We start from the raw sequence: 16,434 nt of genomic DNA on the forward strand, positions 1-16,434 counted from the left end.
TTAATTCGGCTTCCGTGGGTAGAGAAGGACAAGATTTTGGCCAGCAGCATGTGGAGGACTGAAGCCTGGGATACAATCGCTCGGATAACTGAGGGACTATTCCAAAGAGATAAGAGAGACTCCAGGATATACAGGAGTTTTTGGAAAACAAAACCAAACCAGGTATTTGAACATCAAAAGATTACTGCTAATTAAAGAAAAATCATATGTCTCAAGTTAATGAATTTACTGCTTTTCGATGTGTGGGAAGATGCAAGAGTCTGTGTCTTAATGAAATTACGCCTTTGCTATGCACCTTAACTCTCCAGGGCCAATATCCTCTTTTTCTGTATTCTAAAACCCTTCAGGGTGCACAGTCGGGTGTGGTTGCAGTGACTGATGGACTGGTGGCCACGACATCCTTTGTTTTCTTACATGGCAGGCAACCTTCTTTGTCTATACTGTCTGTGTCCTGCCCCCAAGGCCACAGGTGTGAAACTTTGCACCAAGGCCACAGAAGAGGAGCCCAGAACCAAGAACACCTCCAAAGCTGACTGAATCCCTTTGTAACCTGGCCAAAAGTCCGTTGATCATCACCAACAAGCTTGCTAAGTCGCATCAGTCATGTCCGACTCTGTGCGACCCCATAGACGACAGCCCACCAGGCTCTGCTGTCCATGGGATTCTCCAGGCAAAAACACTGGAGTGGGTTGCCATCTCCTTCTCCAATGCATGAAAGTGAAAAGTGAAAGTGAAGTTGCTCAGTCGTGTCCGACTCCTAGCGACCGCATGGACTGCAAACTACCAGGCTCCTTTGTCCATGGGATTTTCCAGGCAAGAGTGCTGGAGTGGGTTGCCATTGCCTTCTCCAACTAACAAGCTCCCTGACTCCCAGTTAACCAAAGATGCCCACTCCTATAGTGCCCAAACAATCAACTAACGCAAACTAAGCAGCAGGAATTTTCTTTGTCCTGAGGCTATAAAAATTGGCTATTATCCTACAGAAACTGTCCACTCTCCCTGGCCTGCCAGGAGTTGTTGGTCTGCTGCTCCCCAGGTGCTCACTTTATCTCTGCTCTTTGTTCTTAATAAACTCACTCCCTTCTGAAATACTGTGTCTGGAAATTCTTTTCCAACCCGTGTTCGGACTGCCTCAACACATACCCTCATAGGGTTTACACTTACATGAAAGATGCGTGCAGTTTTGCAGTTACAATGAACCCTAAATGGAGGGGGATTAAAAACAAAGGGGGAATTAAAAACAGTGTCTTCTCATTGTCTATGAGTGAGAAATAAAGTCAAAGTCGCTCAGTCAGTGTCAGACTCTTTGAGACCCCATGGACTATGCAGTCTATGGAATTTTCCAGGCCAGAATACTAGAGTGGGTAGCTTTTCCCTCCTCCAGGGGATCTTCCCAACCCAGGAATCAAACTGGGGTCTCCTGCATTGCAGGCAGATTCTTTACCAACTGAGCTATCAGGGAAGCCCCAAGTAAGAAAGAACAAAACATCAAAGAACTGATGGAGAGATTACTACTTCTGTTATAAGAGAAGCAAAGAATAGCTAGGCTTGCAAGTGTGTTCAAGAGGTTAAAAGAAGCCTCACATGATGGATACGGTTTCTTGGTGAAGTGGGAAGCAATATTCTGACAATTCTGACAGGAATGTTCTGGAGTCAGAGGGTCAGAGAGTGGGGAGAATGTTTATAATGGCCATGGTGGGGAACAAGAGCTGAGCAGAAAGTGAAAGTCGCTCATAGCTCAGTTGGTAAAGAATCTGCCTGAAATGCAGGAGACTCTGGTTCGATTCCTGGGTTGGGAAGATCCCCTGGAGAAGGGAAAGGCTACCCACTCCAGCATTATTGGGCTTCCCTTGTGGCTCAGCTGGTAAAGAATCCACCTGCAATGCGGGAGACCTGGGTTTGATCCCTGGGTTGGGAAGATCCCCCGGAGAACATGCTAGCAAAGTAATGCTCAAAATTCTCCAAGCCAGGCTTCAAAAGTATGTGAACCATGAACTTCAGATGTTCAACCTGGATTTAGAAAAGGCAGAGGAACCAGTGATCAAATTGCCAACATCCGCTGGATCATCAAAAAAGCAACAGAGTTCCTGAAAAACATCTACTTCTGCTTTATTGACTATTCCAAAGCCTTTGACTGTGTGGATCACAATAAACAGTGGAAAATTCTGAGAGAGATGAAAATACCAGACCACCTGACCTGCCTCCTGAGAAATCTGTATGCAGGTCAAGAAGCAACAGTTAGAACTGAACATGGAACAACAGACTGGTTCTAAGTCGGGAAAGGAGTACATTAAGGCTGTATATTGTCACCCTGTTTATTTAACTTACATGCAGAGTACATCATGCAAACTGCCAGGCTGAATGAAGCACAAGCTGGAATCAAGATTGCCAGGAGAAATATCAATAACCTCAGAGATGCAGATGACACCACCCTTATGGCAGAAGGCAAAGAAGAACTAAAGACCCTCTTGATGAAGGTAAAAGAAGAGAGTGAAAAACTTGGCTTAAAACTCAACATTCAGAAAACTAAGATCATGGCACCTGGTCGCATAACTTCATGGCAAATAGATGGGGAAACAGTGACAGACTTTATTTTTTGGGGCTCCAAAATCACTGCAGATGGTGATTGCAGCCATGAAATTAAAAGATGCTTGCTCCTTGGAAGAAAAGCTATGACCAACCTAGACAGGATATTAAAAAGCAGAGACATTACTTTGCCAGCAAAGGTCCATGTAGTCAAAGCTATGGTTTTTTCCAGTGGTCATGTATGGATGTGAGAGTTGGGCTATAAAGAAAGCTGAGTGCCAAAAAATTGATGCTTTTGAACTGTGGTGTTGGAGAAGACTCTTCAGAGTCCCTTGGACTGCAAGGAGATCCAACCAGTCCATCCTAAAGGAAATTAGTCCTGAATATTCATTGGAAGGAGTGATACTAAAGCTGAAACTCCAATACTTTGGCCACCTGATGCAAAGAACAGACTCATTTGAAAAGACCCTGATGCTGGGAAAAATTGAAGGCAGGAGAAGGGGATGACGGAGGATAAGATGGTTGGATGGCATCACCAACTTGATGGACATGAGTTTGAACAAACTCTGGGAGTTGGTGATGGACAGGGAAGCCTGGTGTGCTGCAGTCCATGGGGTCACAGAGTTGGACACGATTGAGCGACTGAACTGACCCACTCCAGTATTCTGCCCTGGAGAATTCCATGGACTGTGGAGACCAGAGAATAATCCAGAGGTTTACCCCACTGTTCTGAAAACCCCACTGTAGATGGAGACCCCAGAATTAGAGGTCCCACTCTGTTCCCTGAAGGACTTACTCACCAGCCTGGCTTAGGTAGAGAAAAGGCAGATGAGTTGGATCAACTGAAGTGTTCAGCTGTGTTAAGCTATTAGTCAACAAAGAGTCAAAGAAAACCATAATTTTCTTCACTTTGTGATGATTTCTAAAAGAAGTAGCCAAAAGCTAAATCTCAAGATGACTTCAGAAAGACACCTCTGGTAAAAATCCCCCAGTGAGGGCCTCCTTCACATCTGAACAAATTCCTGTCACACTGGCCTGACGTGCTCACCATCATGGCTGTCCGTCTCCAGGCCCTGAATCTCACGTTCTATCAAACATTAAACAGGGGAGAGTTAAGATTGCATGTGAGCATGTATGTGCGCTTGTGTGCTTAGTGGCTCAGTCAAAAGAGTCAAAAGAGTTGACTCTTTGGCAACCCCATGGACTGTAGCTCACCAGGCTCCTCTGCCCATGGAATTTTTCCAGACAAGAATACCGGAGTGGGCTGCCATGCCCTCCTCCAGGGGATCTTCCCAACCCAAGGATCAAACCCAAGTCTTCTGTGTCTCCTGCATTGGCAAGCGGATTCTTTACCACTGACCAGGGTGGGCAGAAAACCCTTTACAAACAACTTTCATTGCTCCCTATGCACTTGTCTGTGTCTGGAAGGAGACAGTTGAAATTTGAACATTTCAATTGGTGCTGATTCCTAAATTTTTATACCTGGGAATAAAAGAACGAGAAATGTGTTTAATCATATTGCTTCAAAGCACTGTTCAATATCTGTGTCATCCATGTCTTTACCTAAGGAGAGTGGAATATATTGATGATTGTTATGAGAACTCTATCTACAGCAACATGGATGGACTGAGGAATTATCATACTAAGTGAAGTCAGAAAGAGAAAGACAAATACCATATGATATCTTTATATGTGGAATCTAAAATGCAACACAAACTTATCTATGAAACAGACTCACAGACACAGAGAACAGGATTGTGGTTGCCAAGCGGGAGAGGGGATTGGGAGTTTAGGTTTAGCAGATACAAACTATTATATATAGAATGGATAAACAACAAGGTCCAACTGTATAGCACAGGGAACTAGAGTCAATACCTTGTGATAAACCATAATGAAAAAGGATATATATACATATGTATAACTGAATTAGTTTGCTGTGCAGCAGAAATTAACACAACATTGTGAATCTGCTATACTTCAATAAAATAAAATTTAAAAACCTATCCATAATCCCTTAATGTCGACTAAGATCAAACTATATAAGTTTCTCTTTGATTATGCCTTTGAAAACCAGAGCTGTATGACGTGTTGAATAAACATGTGTGATTAGTACTTGTGCTTAGCAAATGCTTTATTATGTGGAAACCATGACACAAATGCTCATCTTGTTCATATTCAGTGTTATTTTCACCCTGTACAAAAGTTGTTTTAAAATTAACCACTTTAAAGGTTCTCATCTGGCCTGTGAATAAATATTTATAATGTGCTTTGCCTATGAAGAGGGTTATTAGCATGCAAGCTTTGACAATGAATGATTTCCTGAAGATTTTTGATGAGCAAAATGACTAAATTTAATGAAGGCACTTTATGCTTGTAAATACCTTACTCCAGGCCTTCAAAATCATCAAGAAATGTCCTTCGTGAGATATGGTTTAGAAGAATCACAAAAATGAAGAGCTTGGTGAGACTTAATTGGTCTCTTTGCACCTGTATTTTCCCTAAGTAAGTATAGAGCAGATTCATGAAGTACATTTATTTTTTAACCAGATTATAGTTCCCATGAGTACAATAAGGCACTATAATAGACAACAGGGTCAGATTATATGCCCTGAATCAAAAGGTCAGCGTTTCTTTCCATCATAATATAGACAATAAATAATAAATAGATTTTTTTCCTCTGTGATGGGAGAAAATATTCTGAGTCAAGTTCACAATTTGTGGATGGGATAGGGAATGGATCACCCAAAACATGCATAGAATTTTTAAAACCATATGGTTCGAAAATTACTGCCTTTGGTAGAAATAGCAGGAGTAGGAGGGATCAAAAATGCACAAATAAATGAATCCTCCAAACCTTAGCCTGAAACACCCTTATTGTTGTTATGCAACTGTGTGGACAAGCAGAGCATATCAGAGTCAGAAATGTAATGTCACCTTTGCTGCATGAACAAATACTAAATCATACTAAAAATTCACTCAGAGAAAAGGACAGAAAAAAAGACATAGATGTCTCATATAGAATTTACGTGTTTGGGAGGAAGGATCAGCCTGCATGGAAAAATTCTTTTTCTTCCCTCGTGCCTACTTACTCCAGCCTGAGTCAATGCTCATCATGGTGCACGACACCGGGCTTTGTTCTCAGTGACCTCCTTCTTTTTATATTCCCCCACCACGGATCGAGCTCTCATCCCCTGCATTGAAAGGTGGATTCTTCACCACTGGACCACCAGTGAAGTCCCTCAGGTACCTCTCTTCACTTATACCCCAGAACACCCCATATACCAACAAGCCAGGGAAAGACATCAAGTCCAAATCATAGAATCTGATACAAGCACTGGCCCCCAGGTGTGACCCTAACACAAAGTTCCTATACTCCTTGTAGTCCCCTGTCCCTTGGCTTCACTGCCCACAGTGGGCTACAAAGGGGGTACCAAGTAGGAAAGGCTCCTCCTTGCTCTGTAGATGTTGGCTTCAAAAACTTTTATTTTCAATCATCTGACTTTCTGACCCTTACTCTCTTTCTTCCCATCTCACTTCTTCTAAAACCCTCACCACAGTAATTCTCTAATCTGATTTAAAGCAAAGACCCTATTACTTTTTTACTGTCCACCATTACTCACCCAGCTTAAAATCCATGACCTATCCTCACATTCTCTCCCCTGCAAATGCCTTCAAGTCCCAAGCACTGCTCTTCCTCGATTAGAATCACCTGGAAAAAGCTTACCGCTGGTTCACCCTACTCTTCTGCAAGTGCTGCCAAGAGCTGAATGTGGCTAGACCTCGTGACTTGAATAATTGTTTTTACTTTGAAATAAGGGTCAAAAAGCCCAACCAAGCGGCCTTGTCTTATCATATTTTCCTAATTAGTTCTTTCCCTTGCTCTCTGAGAAAACGCATTGTCCTCTCTCACTAACTGCCGATTTCTAATCTAAATTCTAGCCTAACCCCCAGCCTAACTCCCAAGTTCTCATCTAGCTTCTTGATATTCCAGTGATAGCTTAAACTTCTTTTTCTCAGAGGAACCTTCCCTCATCACCTCATGTAAAAGAGCCTCTCTCCAATCACACTTTAGTCCCTTACTTTGCTTAATTCATCTCTGTAATAGTTAAACTACCTGACGTCATACACATACATATAAATACACAAATATGTATAGTATTTGCTTATTGGCTGGCTTCTTCCACTAGATCATGAGCTCCAGAGAGACAGGGACTTCCTCCGGTTCGCTGCTGCTGCCAAGTCGCTTCAGTCGTGTCCGACTCTGTGCGACCCCACGGACTGCAGCCTACCAGGCTTCTCCATCCATGGGATTCTCCAGGCAAGAACACTGGAGTGGGTTGCCATTTCCTTCTCCAATGCATGAAAGTGGAAAGTGAAAGTGAAGTCACTCAGTTGTGTCTGACTCTTAGGGACCCCATGGACTGCAGCCTACCAGGCTCCTCCATCCATGGGATTTGCTAGGCAAGAGTACTGGAGTGGGGTGCCATTGCCTTCTCCTTCCTCCCGTTTACCCACATCCAATACAGGATTTCTCAACTTGAGCACTATTGGTATTTTGTGCAAAATAATTTTTTTTTTTGGTGGGGAACTTTCCTGTGCATTGTGGAATGTTTAGCAGCATCAGTGACCAGTACTAATTACGTGCAGTACCATCCAACCTAGTCATAACAATCAAAAATATCTTCAGATGTTTTCAAGTATCCCTCAGGTCCAAAAGGGGGCAAAAATCACCCCTGATTGAGAACTACTGCTTTAACATGATGCCTGGCACATAGTGGGTGCTAAGCAAACATTTTATGAATGAATGAATCACCACACCATGGATCACCAAAAAAACCCAAGAATATAATTTATTGTCCTAACTTCCAGCAGAACTTTATGCCTTACCAGCAAAAGTGAATTGACCTTGTTTTACTGACATTCAGAGATAGGTAGAATGGATTTTGTACCAAGGGTTCTCATCTGGGACGTCATGTTATAATCACCTAGGAAAAGCTTTGGAAAAACTACTGATGCCAGAACAGTTAAATGAGAATCTCGGGTTGCGGTTGGGCAGGGCAGCAGGGGGCAGTCTAGGATGTTGTTGTTTAGTCCCTCAGTTGTATCCAACTTTTTGTGACCCCATGGACTGTAGCCCACCAGGCTCCTCTGTCCAGGGGATTTCCCAGGTAAGAATTCTGGAGTGGGTTGCCATTTCCTTCTCCAGTGGATCTTCCTGACCCAGAGATGGAACCTGCTTCTCCTGCATTAACAGGCTGATTCTTTACTGCTGAGCCACTAGGAAAGCCGGGGGGTCTAGGATAGAGAGTTTTACAAGGCTCCTCCCATGATTCTGATTTGTAGCCTGGGTTCAAATCCTGTTCTTTTCAGTCCTCCGAAGACTAATTTCACAGCATTGCAGTCCTCATAAATAGGACATTTTTCCTCACACATCTGCATTACTGATCAGTGTTTTTGGAATGGGAGAAAGTGTATGTCAGCATAGTAACTGCATTTGTAGCTTCTATTCCCTGCCTCATTTTTTTTTGGCCACACCCCATGTGGGATCTTAGGTCTCTGACCAGGGAACAAACCTGGGCCCCCTGCATTGAAAGTGCGGAGCCTTAACCACCAGGAAGTCCGGACCCTGCCCCATTTTGATCCATGTTCATCCTGCTGCTGCTGCTAAGTCGCTTCAGTCGTGTCTGACTCTGTGCGACCCCAGAGACGGCAGCCCACCAGGCTTCCCCGTCCCTGGGATTCTCCAGGCAAGAACACTGGAGTGGGTTGCCATTTCCTTCTCCAATGCATGAAAGTGAAAAGTGAAAGTGAAATCGCTCAGTCGTTCCCGACTCTTAGCGACCCCATGGACTGCAGCCTACCAGGCTCCTCTGTCCATAGATTTTCCAGGCAAGAGTACTGGAGTGGGGTGCCATTGCCTTCTCCGATGTTCATCCTAAGTGAGGCAATTTAAAATTAGTGTTCTATTTGGTGGCTTAGATGGTAAGGAATCTGCTTGCAATGCATGAGACCTGGGTTCAATCCCTGGGTTAGGAAGATCCCCTAGGGAAGGAAATGGCCACCCACTCCAGTATTCTTGCCTGGAGAATCCCATGGACAAAGGAGCCTGGTGGGCTACAGCCCATGGGGTCGCAAAGAGTCAGACACGACTGAGTGACTGACACACAATACACACTAGTAATGAGAAAAAATGTATTACCTTGTAATTTTCTTTTTTGATAATGGCTTATGCTATGGAAGAAAATGTATTCTGTCATATTGGGACCAGATGTCACAAAGGCTTTAAAATAGTATGATGTGAAAGTTTTATAGTGGCTTACCTGCTGGAAACAAAAGGATTGTAGAAGCAGATACCTAAAACAGAACCTATAGGGAAGCAAGGTTAGCATTACAAATTGCAGAGTTAAGTTACATATGATGCCCTGCTAGTGAGAACATTGATTACTATGACTTTGTGTCTTATTAAGTAGACAGAGTTTTTCATTCCCAAAGTGGTAAAGTGTAGCTTGAAAAATGAACTCTGGTGTCAAAGATGAATAATTCTGAAATAAAATTATTATTTTCTAATTCTAGAAAAGATTTCTTAAGGGAGTATGTGTTTCTCCCATTTGAAACTGAAGGTCTGTCAGCTACAAAACTAATAGGCCTAATATCTATCATCATATTGCAATCATTGTTCATAAAAATAATGCTGATTAAATTCCCCATGCAATATAATCTAGTTCATATAAAGTTCTGTTTGTATTTCAAAAGAATAAGTATTTTGTGGTTGCTGCATTGTTTTCTACACATGGTCAATTGGAAAAAAATGTGTTCATCTTGTTTAAGTCTCCCATATTCTTTCTGATGTATGTTTTTGCCAACTTGTTGTGTTACCTATTGAGGGAGTGGTATTAAAATCTCCCATATGATTATGAATTTATCTATTTCATCTTTTTATTCTATTAATTTTTATTTCTTATGTTTGGGGGCTATTAAGTGCATACAAATGTAGGACAGTTATGTCTACCTAGTGAATTGACTCCTTTATCATTGTGAAATGTCTGTCTTCTCCTCAAGTAATGCTTTGTGCCTGAGAGCCTACTTTATCTGATGTTAATGTATGTATGCTATATATCTGATATTAACATATATGTATATGTGCATATATATGTATTTTTAATAAATAACATATATGATCATGTTGCATGGCATTTCCTTCCTATCATTTTGCTTTCAACTTTTTACGCTTCCCTAATATTTTTTATGTGTCTCTTGTAAACAGCATATCGGTGGATTAAGTTTTGTTTTGCCTTTGGTCTTTTAAGTGAAACATATGATCTAGTTATATTTATCATAATTATGATACATTGAGGTATAAATATATTATCTTAGTGGTCCCCAACCTTTTTGGCACCAGGGATCAGTTGCATGGAAGACAATTTTTCCATGGATCTGGGGGTAGGGCATGGTTTCAGGATGATTCAAACACACTATGTTTATTGTGCACTTTATTTCTATCATTATTACATCAGCTCCACCTCAGATCATCAGGCATTAGATCTCAGAGGTTGGGGACACCTGTATTATCTTATTCCTTGATACATATTTGTCCCACCTGCATTATGCTATTTTTTTCCTCTCCCTTTATGCCTTCTTTTGAGTATTTTTTTTTATTATTCCATTTCTTCATTCTATTGGCCTGGTAGTTATACTGTTTTTAAACTTTTCCTTTATTGCTTCAGTTCAGTCGCTCAGTCGTGTCCGACTCTTTGCGACCCCATGAATTGCAGTACGCCAGGCCTCCCTGTCCGTCACCATCTCCCGGAGTTCACTCAAACTCACGTCCATTGAGTCAGTGATGCCATCCAGCCATCTCATCCTCTGTCGTCCCCTTCTCCTCCTGCCCTCAATCCCTCCCAGCATCAGGGTCTTTTCCAATGAGTCAACTCTTCACATGAGGTGGCTAAAGTATTGGAGTTTCAGCTTTAACATCATTCCTTCCAAAGAACACCCAGGGCTGATCTCCTTTAGAATGGACTGGTTGGATATTCTTGCAGTCTAAGGGACTCTCAAGAGTCTTCTCCAACACCACAGTTCAAAAGCATCAATTCTTTGGCACTCAGCTTTCTTCACCATCCAACTCTCACATCCATACATGACCACAGGAAAAACCATAGCCTTGACTAGACGAACCTTTGTTGGCAAAGTAATGTCTCTGCTTTTGAATATGCTATGTAGGTTGGTCATAACTTTCCTTCCAAGGAGTAAGTGTCTTTTAATTTCATGGCTGCAATCACCATCTGCAGTGATTTTGGAGCCCCCAAAAATAAAGTCTGACACTGTTTCCCCTGTTTCCCCATCTATTTCTCATGAAGTGATGGGACCAGATGCCATGATCTTCATTTTCTGAATGTTGAGCTTTAAGCCAACTTTTTCACTCTCCTCTTTCACTTTCATCAAGAGGCTTTTGAGTTCTTCTTCACTTTCTGCCATAAGGGTGGTGTCATCTGCATATCTGAGGTTATTGATATTTCTCCCGGCAATCTTGATTCCAGCTTGTGCTTCTTCCAGCCCAGCGTTTCTCATGATGTACTCTGCTTATAAGTAAAATAAGCAGGGTGACAATATAGAGCCTTGACATACTCCTTTTCCTATTTGGAACCAGTCTGCTGTTCCATGTCCAGTGCTAATTGTTGCTTCCTGACCTACATATAGGTTTCTCAAGGGGCAGGTCAGGTGGTCTGGTATTCCCATCTCTTTCAGAATTTTCCACCTTTATTGCTTACCATATATAAAATGTATCTTTGACTTGTCGAAATACAATTTGATACTTTCACCCATGTCATTGACAATGTAAGGGCCTTTGAACACTTTAATTCTATTTTCCTCTCAATTTATATTCTTATCCTGTATTTTAATTGACGTTATCTATTCAACTCTATAACCTCAGATATGCAGATGACATCACCTTAATGACAGAAGTGAAAAGGAACTAAAGAGGCTCTTGAAGATGAAAGAGAGTGAAAAAGCTGGCTTAAAACTCTACATTCATAAAACTAAAATCATGACACCCAGTCCCATCACTTCATGGCAACTAGATGGGGAAGCAATGGAATCAATGACAGACTTAATTTTTTTGGGTTCCAAAATCACTGCAGATGGTGACTGCACCCATGAAATTAAAAGACACTTGCTCCTTGGAAGAAAAGCTATGACAAACCTAGACAGTGTATTAAAAAGCAGAGACATGACCTTGCCAGCAGAGGTCCATCTAGTCAAGGCTATGGTTTTTCCAGTAGTCATGTATGGATGTGAAAGATGGACCATAAAGAAGGCTGAATGCCGAAGAATTGATGCTTTTGAACTGTGGTGGGGGAGAAGATTCTTGAGAGTCCCTTGGACTGCAAGGAGATCGAATCAGTCAATCCTAAAGGAAATCAGTCCTGAATATCCACTGGAGGACTGATGCTGAAGCTGAAACTCCAATACTTTGGACACCTAATGTGAAGAGCTGACTCATTAGAAAATACCCTGATGCTGGGAAAGACTGAAGGAAGGCGGGAGGAAAAGCAGACGACAGAGGATGAGATGGTTTGATGGCATCACTGACTCTATGGACATGAGTTTGAGCATGTTCTGGGAATTGGTGAAGGACAGGGAAGCTTGGCATGCTGCAGTCCACGGGGTTGCAAAGAGTTGGACACGACTGAGCAACCGAAAGGCAACAGTTCAACTCCATGAGACATTATCATTATTGTTTTATAGAGTTGATAGTCATTAAATTATCAAAAAATTTACTTCTTTAATTATTCTTTCTTTACTCATTTCTTCCTGCTGCTGCTGCTGCTGCTGTCACTTCAGTCGTGTCCGACTCTGTGCGACCCCATAGACGGCAGCCCACCAGGCTCCCTCATTCCTGGGATTCTCCAGGCAAGAACACTGGAGTGGGTTGCCATTTCCTTCTCCAATGCAGGAAAGTGAAAACTGAAAGTGAAGTCACTCGGTCGTGTCCGACCCTTAGTGACCCCATGGACTTCAGCCTTCCAGGCTCCTCCGTCCATGGGATTTTCCAGGCAAGAGTACTGGAGTGGGGTGCCATTGCCTTCTCTGCATTTCTTCCTAATTTGCCCTAATTTCTTCCCAGGATTATTTACTTTTGCCAAAATAATAGATTTTTGTATTCCTTGATGTGGAATTTTGAATTCCTTGACTTCTGCTGCTGACTAATTTTCTCAGTTATTTGCCTAAATTTTTTTATTACTTCATCTTTATTTTTGGAGGTTATTTTGCTAGGGACACATTCTAAGTTCATGGAACTTTTCTTCAGTATTCTGAAGGTGTCAAAATACATTGTCATCGAAGGTGTAAAATACATTGTCATTGAAGGCAAATGTATTGTCTGTCTTTGGTTTTCTATTGTTTCTGTGAGCTGTTAGATGTCAGTCTTCTTGTTTGACTTTTGTAGGTAATTTGTCTTCTGTGTTGGAAGGGGACGCTACTTCATAATTTTTCAGTTTCCTTTGGTTTTCAATCATTTTAGTGCAATGTGCCAAAACGTGAGTTTTATTTTATTCGCTCTGCATGGGACATCTTAGGGATTCTTGGATCTGTGGCCTTCAATCTCTGCTACATATCCTGTTTGCCTCTCTACATCCATTCTCCACGCTCCTCTGCCTTGGGAAGCTGACGTATATTGCTTACTAATACAATAGCTCCCATGCCTTCTGATTCCAGTTGATTGCAGCCAATGAGGAGCATTAGTAGGAGGTCAGAAGGAGGATGAAGAGATTAGGATAATGATTCCTCTGGCTCCCTTTTTCGGAGGTATCCTGGGTTTGCTGTATCCTTTGACAAAAGGGTACTACTGTTCCTCTCAAAGTGGCTTTCTCTACATAATTGTTTAAGCCTCTTTTTCCCCTTAAACTTATGGGGAAAAGACTGACAGTTCCACAGTTTCTCAGCTCAGGTTATTGCAATCTGACTTGTCATTCACCTGCCCACACCCATGTAATTAGTCCCCTTGTAAATAAGCCCCCCTCAATTTATGCTAATTTGAGTGTGCCACCTTCATCCTGGCAACCTGACTATACAGTAACTAGTATGAGAAGTAGTCTCTGATGGTTATTTTAACTGTATTCTTATTGTGATGGTTACTTTTATATATCAAATTTTCTGAGCCACAGTTTCCAGATATTTAGTCAAACATTATTTTGAATATTTTGGTGGGGGTATTTTTGAATGAGATATACATTTAAGTCAGTAGACTTTGAGTAAAGCAGATTGCCGTCTATAATGTGGGTGGGTCTCATCTAATCAGTTGAAGGACTGACTAAAACAAAAGGCTGACCTCCCTTAAGTAAGAGAGAATTCTCTAGCAGACTGCCTTCTGACTTCATCTGCAATATAGGCTCTCCTGGTTCTACAGAAGGCTGCCTTTGGACTTGAAATGAATTTCTTTCCTGAATCTTCAGGTGGGTGGCTTCCCCGTCAGATTCTGGGCTCACCAAGCCTACCCAGTTGTGTGAGCCAATTCCTTAAGTTAAACTCCTTCTCTATATACATACATCCTGTTGGTTCTGTTTCTCGGGAGAACCCTGACTAACACAAGGTATTAGGAATTAGATCCTTGTGAAATAAATCCTTAAATGTTCATATTCTAAGGGAGCTCATGGATGATCTTCCTACTGAGAATCATGAGCATGAGTAATTCATGGCATGAGGTGACATCATAATTCCTCACATTATCAGCAGAGGGTGAAATGCATGTGGAGGGCAAGGTACTGGAGGGTCAAGGGGCTATAGGGTAGTCTCAATGGTAACAAGAGCACTAAAAAAAACTGTAGAGTCACCTGGAATCTTACCATAACTTTGGAAAACACAGATAAAAATTAAGAGTTATGAACACAAAATTTAAAACCTGCACTATGACATTAGAAGGCCTCCAGGGCAAGTTTGAAGGAGTCCGTCATTTCCCATAATTGTACAACATCACATTGACCCATCACATAGGTGACTTTAAAATGGTAATCACAAGCTCCATATAAATGTAGTAAATGTGCAGTTTAAGATATGTTGCTTGACACACAGAGGTGACCCATCAACTGCAGTATCATTCTAATGTGAAAACAAGTTGATCATGTAACCACCTGAAACCAAAAAAAGTTAGCTATAATTTGTGTCCTATATGAAATGGTGGAGTTACAAAGAGGAGAGGCTCAAGTAACATGAAATAGTAGTGAATGTCTCTGCCTTTGTAGCTGGTCAAGAGGCTGAATGTTGAGGGCAAAAGTTGTAGACTGTATCAGGTTCCTGAACTATTCATTATGGATTGCCCATACCTACTTCCTGAACACACATCATTGTAAATAAATCCTTATTGAATTATTATACTTCAAGTGTTCATCTGCTTCCTGTAGAAAACCTGATTAATATGGTCCTTCAATCATTTTTGGAAGATAGTCAGCTATTATTTCATCAGATATTGCTTCTGTCCCATTCCCTCTCATCTCCTTTTGGAACTACAATTATGTGTGTTGAACATTCTCATCATGTTCCTTTTGCCTCTGATTTCTTGCATATTTTCCATTCATTTATTTCCCATTCTGAATATTTTCTCACAACCTATTTTTAAAATTTCACTAATTAAATCTTCAGCTTTGTCTAAACTACTACAGAACCAGTCCTTTAAAATTTTAATCTTGGTTATTGCATTTCCCACTTCTGGAAATTCCATTTGGATATTCTTCATAGTTTCTAGTTGTTTTTTTTTTTAATTATTTATTTATGGCTGCGCTGGGTCTTTGTTGCTGTACAGGGGCTTTCTCTAGTTACAGCCATCAGGGGATACTTTTTAGTTATGGTGTTTTGGCTTCTCATTGCAATGATTTCTCCTGTTGCAGAGCATGGGTTCTATGCAGAGCATGAGTTCTATGCGAAGCATGGGTTCTATGAGAGCAGGCTTCAGTAGTTTCAGTAAGCGGGCTTAGTTGCCCTGTGACATGTGAAATCTTCGCAGACCAGGGATCGAATCCATGTTCCCTGTTTTGGCAGGCAGATTCCCAACCATTAGATCACCAGGGAAGTCCTAGTTTCCAGTTCTTTGAGGAAATTCTCAATATTATCTCAAATACATTAAGCACAGTTTTTTTAAAATATATTTTTATTTATTTGTTGTACCAGGTCTTAGTTGCAGGATGTGGGATCTAGTTCCCCTACCAAGGATTGAACCCAGGTCCCCCACATTGGAAGTGCAGAGTCCTAACCACTGGACCACAAGGGAAGTCCCGAAGCATAGTTATTTTAAAATCTACTGTATTCTGATAATTCCACCATCTAGATCCCTGGTTGAGTTGTTTCCATTGTCTGTTGATTTATGATAATGTTTTGTCTGTTTATGTGCCTAGTTATATTTTATTCTGCATCCAATGATATATGTGAACAATTAAGGATCTAACTTGAGATCTAGGATGATGTTTTCTTCCTCCAGAAAGAATTTACATTTGCTTCTAGAAGTTGGCTAGAGGCATTAGCAATGCCAGGTCATGTTAATTTGATTTCAAGACTTGGAGTGATTTTAAATTGAGCTTTGGGCTTCCCTGGTGGCTCAGTGTTAAAGAATCTGCCTTCCAATGCAGGACAAGCGGGTTCAATCTCTGGGTCGGGCAGATCCCCTAGAGAAGGAAATGGCAATCCACTCCAGCATTCTTGCCTGGGAAATCCCATAGACAGAGAAGCCTGGCGGGTTTCAGTCCTTGGGGTCACAAAAGAGACAATGCCAGCAAAAACTGAGATTCAATGCCTGCAAGATCAAGTCTTATTGTTTTACACTATTTTTCTAGGGTGTAATCCTTGGAGTCTCAACCCAAAATATGATTGTTATCAGAGATCTCCTCCTTGGCAGGGCACAAATCTGATTTTACCTCCTGG

The sequence above is a fragment of the Bubalus kerabau genome, chromosome X (assembly GCF_029407905.1).
Source record: "Bubalus kerabau isolate K-KA32 ecotype Philippines breed swamp buffalo chromosome X, PCC_UOA_SB_1v2, whole genome shotgun sequence".
Classification (NCBI taxonomy): domain Eukaryota; kingdom Metazoa; phylum Chordata; class Mammalia; order Artiodactyla; family Bovidae; genus Bubalus; species Bubalus kerabau.